This window comes from Uranotaenia lowii, chromosome 3 (genome assembly GCF_029784155.1).
Source record: "Uranotaenia lowii strain MFRU-FL chromosome 3, ASM2978415v1, whole genome shotgun sequence".
Taxonomy (NCBI): domain Eukaryota; kingdom Metazoa; phylum Arthropoda; class Insecta; order Diptera; family Culicidae; genus Uranotaenia; species Uranotaenia lowii.
In genome coordinates this window covers 164775146-164781597 of record NC_073693.1, presented here as the reverse complement: position 1 = coordinate 164781597, position 6452 = coordinate 164775146, and positions in this window count along the sequence as shown.

Genomic DNA, 6452 nt, shown 5'->3' with positions numbered 1-6452 from the left:
ACAGTCATGGAAAAACTTATCAGGTACAACTGTGCTCGATGTTTACTCTTGGACTCGAACTCGCGAACATCGGCTCAAGAGACAACTGGATTTACTCCAGTTATGAGTTCTCGATATTACAGCGTAATTGGCATAAGACAACCGGCAACAACCGGCATTAACCTCCCTGCGCATGACAGGCAGCGAACCGAGCGCTGTGTGTGTATGGAAACCATTTCTAGAATTTGTTTTGATTAAATCGTATGAGCCACATGACGTGTTTCGAGAAAATCGGTGTTGAAGTTTCGTTTCGTAACATATGTTTTTCTAGTTATTCTAGTATTTAAAGTATGGCTCAGAATTATCTTTATATGCTTGTTTAATGGCATGTGCAGAATTATCTGCAAATTAAAAATGCGATACAAAAACAAATTAAAAATATGCTACTGTGTTCGTTACTACCAGCCAAATGCCAGAAAGTCACCGCTGTGCCTTTTTCTGTGATTGGCCGTAGAACAAAGCCTATGAGATTTTTTTTCTCGTTTCTGGGATGGAATAATCCATTAGGATAAAAATCCCATAAAATGGTTTTCTTGTTTCGCGTTAATGGTGTGGTCATGCCTTATTTTGCCCGAGAGCTTGAGTCTTTATGCCAGTAGTGCTTTTCCAATCATATCATTTTTGGTTTGCATGTTTCAGGGCATTTTTGGCGTTGAGTTAGCATAGAGCGGCATTGAAATTTTTCAACCTCTTCTTTGGGTGTAGCTTTAAATAGCCATTCTTGAAACATTCGCTTCAAAAGTGCAGTTTTACCATTTTGATCCTGACCCAGGAGGAAGGTTAAATCGTTAACCAGAATCAATATAAGATTCTTCTTAAAGTAGAGCTTAATAACATTTTTTTTTTCATAACTAAAATTTGCTAACAAAACTTAGAGGTATTCAAATTTTTGCCATGGTTTGATTGCTATGCCTAACATGTCCAGTGATACTCACAAATGCAGCATACCGCCTGACTGGTTACGCCATTGCACGTTCCGGAAGCGATTCCTCCATTCGCAGCACATTCGCCTCTAATCAAACAGGTCCCCGTAAGCCCGTTCGTTCCCTTGCAAGGCAAATTCGAAATTCTTCCAACCGAGTAGAAGGGGAAAACTAAAAACCACCAGTCGATTACTGCGGGTTCCAACTCAACTTTAACATGAATTTAGTTGAAAATATTACCTCTACCCGTTCGATATTTGATTCCTGTAATGTTTCTGGCATCAGTTGAGTTTCCCAGATTCTCGAGACCTAACACACTATGTAGAATAATAACTATCACAAAACTACTGAAAAGTGCACTCATCATTTATTACACCAAAGATTTCACTTTCAACCAACAAACAGATACTCTGCAACTGCAACAACCGTAGCTATCGTTCGCCAAACAATGCGGAAGTGCACGAGTCAAATTCCAGATTGATAATCGAGACGTTTGATTATGTAGTTTTATATATTCGGCGGCATTTCAATAGAAAGTGTCAAAAAACAAATCAAATAGGTGTTAATTATGACATGGCGTTTGTTTTGTCCGATGTTTTATAATCGCTCTTGATTAACCCTCTAGTTCTAGGATTTTTTTTATTGTTACCCATTATCAATTAACCTAAAATTTCACCAAATAAAACAAAAAAATCCACGGTCGTTGGAAGGTTTGTTAACAATTACTATCATTCACTGCTGCTTGAACCTGCTGCTGAAGCCACTGCTGTTAAATCTTTAGTACCTGAACGTTTTAAAGTGATAAGTGTATTACAACATGAATTTCTATAGGAACCATAGTTTGGCTCCGAAACACTGGTATTGCTTATCTCTTTGAACTCCTTGGGTTTTTCAGCAGTTTGACTCCCGCTCATAGATTTTCTCCTGGCGAGATCACTCACTTGTAGAGGTTATTTCGCTTAACCAGTTCTCGCTTACCCAGGTTCGACTGTATTTATATTTAGTTATACAAGGAAATACATAAGTATATTACCTGTACTGTAAAGCTACTAATGGGATTCGAACCCAAAAGTTTTTTTATCCAAAAAAAAACATACACCGCCTTAGCCGTTTTAGACTTTAGGGTCTGAATAAAAAACTTTGACAGACAACTTAAGATTATCATCTAACACCCATGCCATCAGTGGACCAGCGATTACCATCTTACCAGGCTAACTATTTGACCACGCACTGCTGAACCACTTCAACACTTATAAAATTGTTGCTTTTCAAATGCATCACAAAATATTCAGAGTTTCTGCCTCATTTTAAGTAGAGAAGTACCTAAAATTCGGCGCCAAATACCACTCAAAAACCGTTAAGCCAAATATTCGATTCACTGAATATTTAGTGGAGCTAAATATTCGGCTGAATAGGTCGAATATTTATTTTCAAAAATCATCGGTGGTCGAGTGGTTAGCGTGGTAAGACGGTAATCGCTGGTCTACTGATGGCATGGGTTCGATTCCCATGTCGGTACTGGGTGTTAAATGTTAGTCTTAAGTTGTCCACGTCGTTTATTCAGTCTGTAGAGCCTAAATCGGCTAAGACGGTGTATGTCTTTTATGAAGTGAAAAAGTGGAAATGTGGCTGAATCAAAGCAATCGACAGATTCCCTTAAATTCTTATTTAAAAAAAAGGGAATTGAAGGGAATCTGTCGATTGCTTTGATGCTTTGATTCAGTAGAATTATGGCCACAACACATATTAGAGAGAAAATGAGATGAGATATTCATGCAGAAGATTTGGTGCCTCCAGGGTGCCGACGATGCCTGCGCGTATTTTAGGAGCGTAGATACAGATGGCCGAGTAAAGGTAACGCTGCTTACATCCTAATCGAAAATAGCCCCCTTGAAAACGCAGTCAATCCCTCGATTGGAACTTTGCAGAGCTTTGCACGGGGCACAGCTTTCCGAAATGGTCATCAAGGCAGTCAAATTCAATCCCAAGGTATTCTTTTTGTCTGATTCATCGTGTGTGCTGCAATGGCTGAAAGCAATCCCCAGCACGCTTACGGTATTCGTCAGGAACAGAGTTTCCAAGATTCAACAAATTACGGAGCAGCATGTATGGAATCATGTACCAGGAACCAGTAATCCAGCGGATCTCATATCGAGAGGATTATCACCCGGAGATATTCTCAACAACGAACTATGGTGGGAAGCAGGGTTGGTAAATTTGGCCCGTCACGCTTGACCCGACTAGTTTCGTTTCATCAACCGACCGGCACTGTACTCAATTGACGGAGCCTCACTACTCGCATGGCGGATAAAGCACGACAACAATCAACATTTCTCCGTCATGCGACTGGCGAAGCTCCTACACATGGTGTGACTGGCAAATCTCTTCACACTTCGATCGGCTGCTGACGGTTGGTACAACTAATTGAACGCCTTGCTGGCAGAGAGCAACAATAACAATAAAAAATCGAAAACGGGCTTGCTGGCAGAAGCAACAATAATAATAAATGCTTTTCTTTTTCGTCTTCGGTCGTTTGAAAGCGATTGCTTGACTAGGTTATTATTTTAGGTTCAAATTACTGGGGAATGAATGACTGGCAAACGAAGTGACTGGTCGTTGAGGAACAGTCAAATGAGTTTGACGGGCCAAGAGGCTCAACAGTCACAGTCATTTGACTAATGACGTTGAATTATGCCAACCCTGGTGGGAAGGCCCTCAATGCACAGTGGTGCAGAACATCAATCTAGCTGTACGAAATTAATAGCGCCCAGGGATGAAGAGATAGACATTTGATGTCTTCAGCAACATTGTTCAGTTTTACAAGGAGCATATTCTAGTATCAAAATTTTTGCCAAGGGGTCCACCGATAGCGAGATAAAAATGCTAACTTTTTTATTTTTCAAATTAGGGCTTTAATGTCTTCGACAAAATTGTTAATCTGATTAAAATACATAAGTTTGTTGAATATGTTAAAGTCCTGTTACATCACCCTCAGGAGTTACAGTCAAAGTAAAAAAAATCTCTTGAAAAAACAGTTTTTTGAACCTGACACGTTGTAGGTTGGATAAAATGGTTCGCTGTCTTTGAATCAAAGTTGTAACAAGCCACGATCTACATTTGTCTCATACATTATGATGGGTTTAGAAGTTGCTGAAGCTCTATAGAAGCATTTAGTGTATTTTATAGGCAATTTTGGAAGGCTCGTCCATCGAAAAGTGCACATTTTCGCAACATCTCCTTTTTTGTGATTATTGTTGATGATAAGCAAAACCATTTCCATTTGAAATTAGCGCGGAAATCGGTGGAACTAGTAGAGATTTTAATGATTGAAAATACACATTTTATGTAAAAATTACCTATTTTACTTATAAAAAACACGTTAAAACATTTAATTTGTTAATTAAGTGTTGCAGTTCTCTTGTACATATTTTGTTTTATCAAAAGACATTTAAATTCGTTTTTTCAAATCATTTAAACCCCAAAAAAATGAATGGAACTTATCTGTTAAATTTCGTAGAGAACTGAATTAGTATTTAAATAATAAAATTTTGCCATTACAATATAACTGCTATAACTGGTTCCAAGTAACTGTATCCAAGTAACCAATCTTACAAGCAATTCGCTTTGTCTTTTCGTTGAGTCATAAGTTTTAATCGAATTTAAATGCATTTTAATAAAACAAAATATATAAAAGAAAACTGCAAAATTTCATTAATCAATTAAACTTTTAACGTTTTTTCTTTAAGTAAAATAGGTAACACTAGTTTACAAAATTTTAAAAAAAATCGTGAACTTGATTAACTGACCAACATTTTTAATGTAAAATCGGGCGCTGAATCCGAAAATGAAATTCTTATGAAAATGAAATTCAAAAAAATCTCAGTAGAACCGTTTTTGAGTTATGCTCCAAATGTGAAATTTCGGAAAAAATAAAAAAGTTCTTGTACTTGGATTAAAATATCTCGGACGGCATAACAGTAATTTGAAATCCCTTCTTTTGCATATTGAAGGTGAATAAGTTTTCTATCGATCATCTGAACAATGTTTTTGCGTTTGACCAACAGTATTGCTGATATTAGTGACTTTATGAGAAAAAAAATATTTAAAAAAGCATTTTTTTAGAGAAAATTTTGTTTCAACGAAAGTTTTAGACTCGATGGTAGCATTTAAAAAATCTTTTTTTCTTTTGCGCTTAAATGTCAATTTAAAACAAAGATTTCAAGTGGTTATTTATCAAAATCGGTTAAAAATTGAAGAAGTTATGGCTACTTTACCTTAACTGTAATTTTTGCTGTTTTTAATAATTTAACGAACCGCAGTACACTTATCATAGTATAGGAAGAATGAAACATGATAGATCTCACTCTCTCCAAGGCAAAACTATTTATTAGCTTACCAGAAGGTTACATGCCAAGTTTCAGGAAGATCTGACCATAGGGAGGGGTTGCTTGAGTCTCAAACGTGAATAAAATTTTTAGGTATTTTGCCCGGAAGGAACGAAAAATACTAGTTTCTCATCAATACCTTTTTTCATCACTAGCTGATTGTTTTTTATGGTTGATTTTCTTAAAGCCTAAGTTGAGACAAATATTTCACCCTAAGACTGTAACTCGATTGGATTTGAAACAGAAAAGTTATTGCGGTTCAAAGGCCGCAAATTTTGTCCAACACGCAAAGAGTACTTTTTACGCATTGCGTTTTATACGACAATTTTCGACCAAAATACAATGTTTGAACCCCAATAACTTTTCTGTTTCAAATCCAATGGAGTTACAGTCTTAGGGTAAAATATTTGTCTCAACTTAGGCTTTAAGAAAATTTACCATAAAAAACAATCAGCTAGTGATGAAAAAAGTTATTGATGAAAAACTAGTATTTTTCGTTCCTTCCGGGCAAAATACCTCAAAATTTTATTCACGTTTGAGACTCAAGCAACCCCTCCCTATGGTCAGATCTTCCTGAAACTTGGCATGTAACCTTCTGGTAAGCTAATAAATAGTTTTGCCTTGGAGAGAGTGAGATCTATCATGTTTCATTCTTCCTATACTATGATAAGTGTACTGCGGTTCGTTAAATTATTAAAAACGCAAAAATTACAGTTATGGTAAAGTAGCCATAACTTCTTCAATTTTTAACCGATTCTGATAAATAACCACTTGAAATCTTTGTTTTAAAATGACATTTAAGCGCAAAAGAAAACAAGATTTTTTAAATGCTACCATCGAGTCTGAAACTTTCGTTGAAACAAAATTGTCTCTAAAAAAATGCGTTTTTTTATAATTTTTTTTTCTCATAAAGTCACTAATGTCAACAATACTGTTGCCAAACGCAAAAACAGTGTTCAGATGATCGATAGAAAACTTATTCACCTTCAATATGCAAAAGAGAGATTTCAAATTACTGTTATGCCGTCAGAGATATTTTAATCTAAGTACAAGAACTTTTTTAATTTTTTCGAAATTTCATATTTGTAGCATAACTCAAAAACGG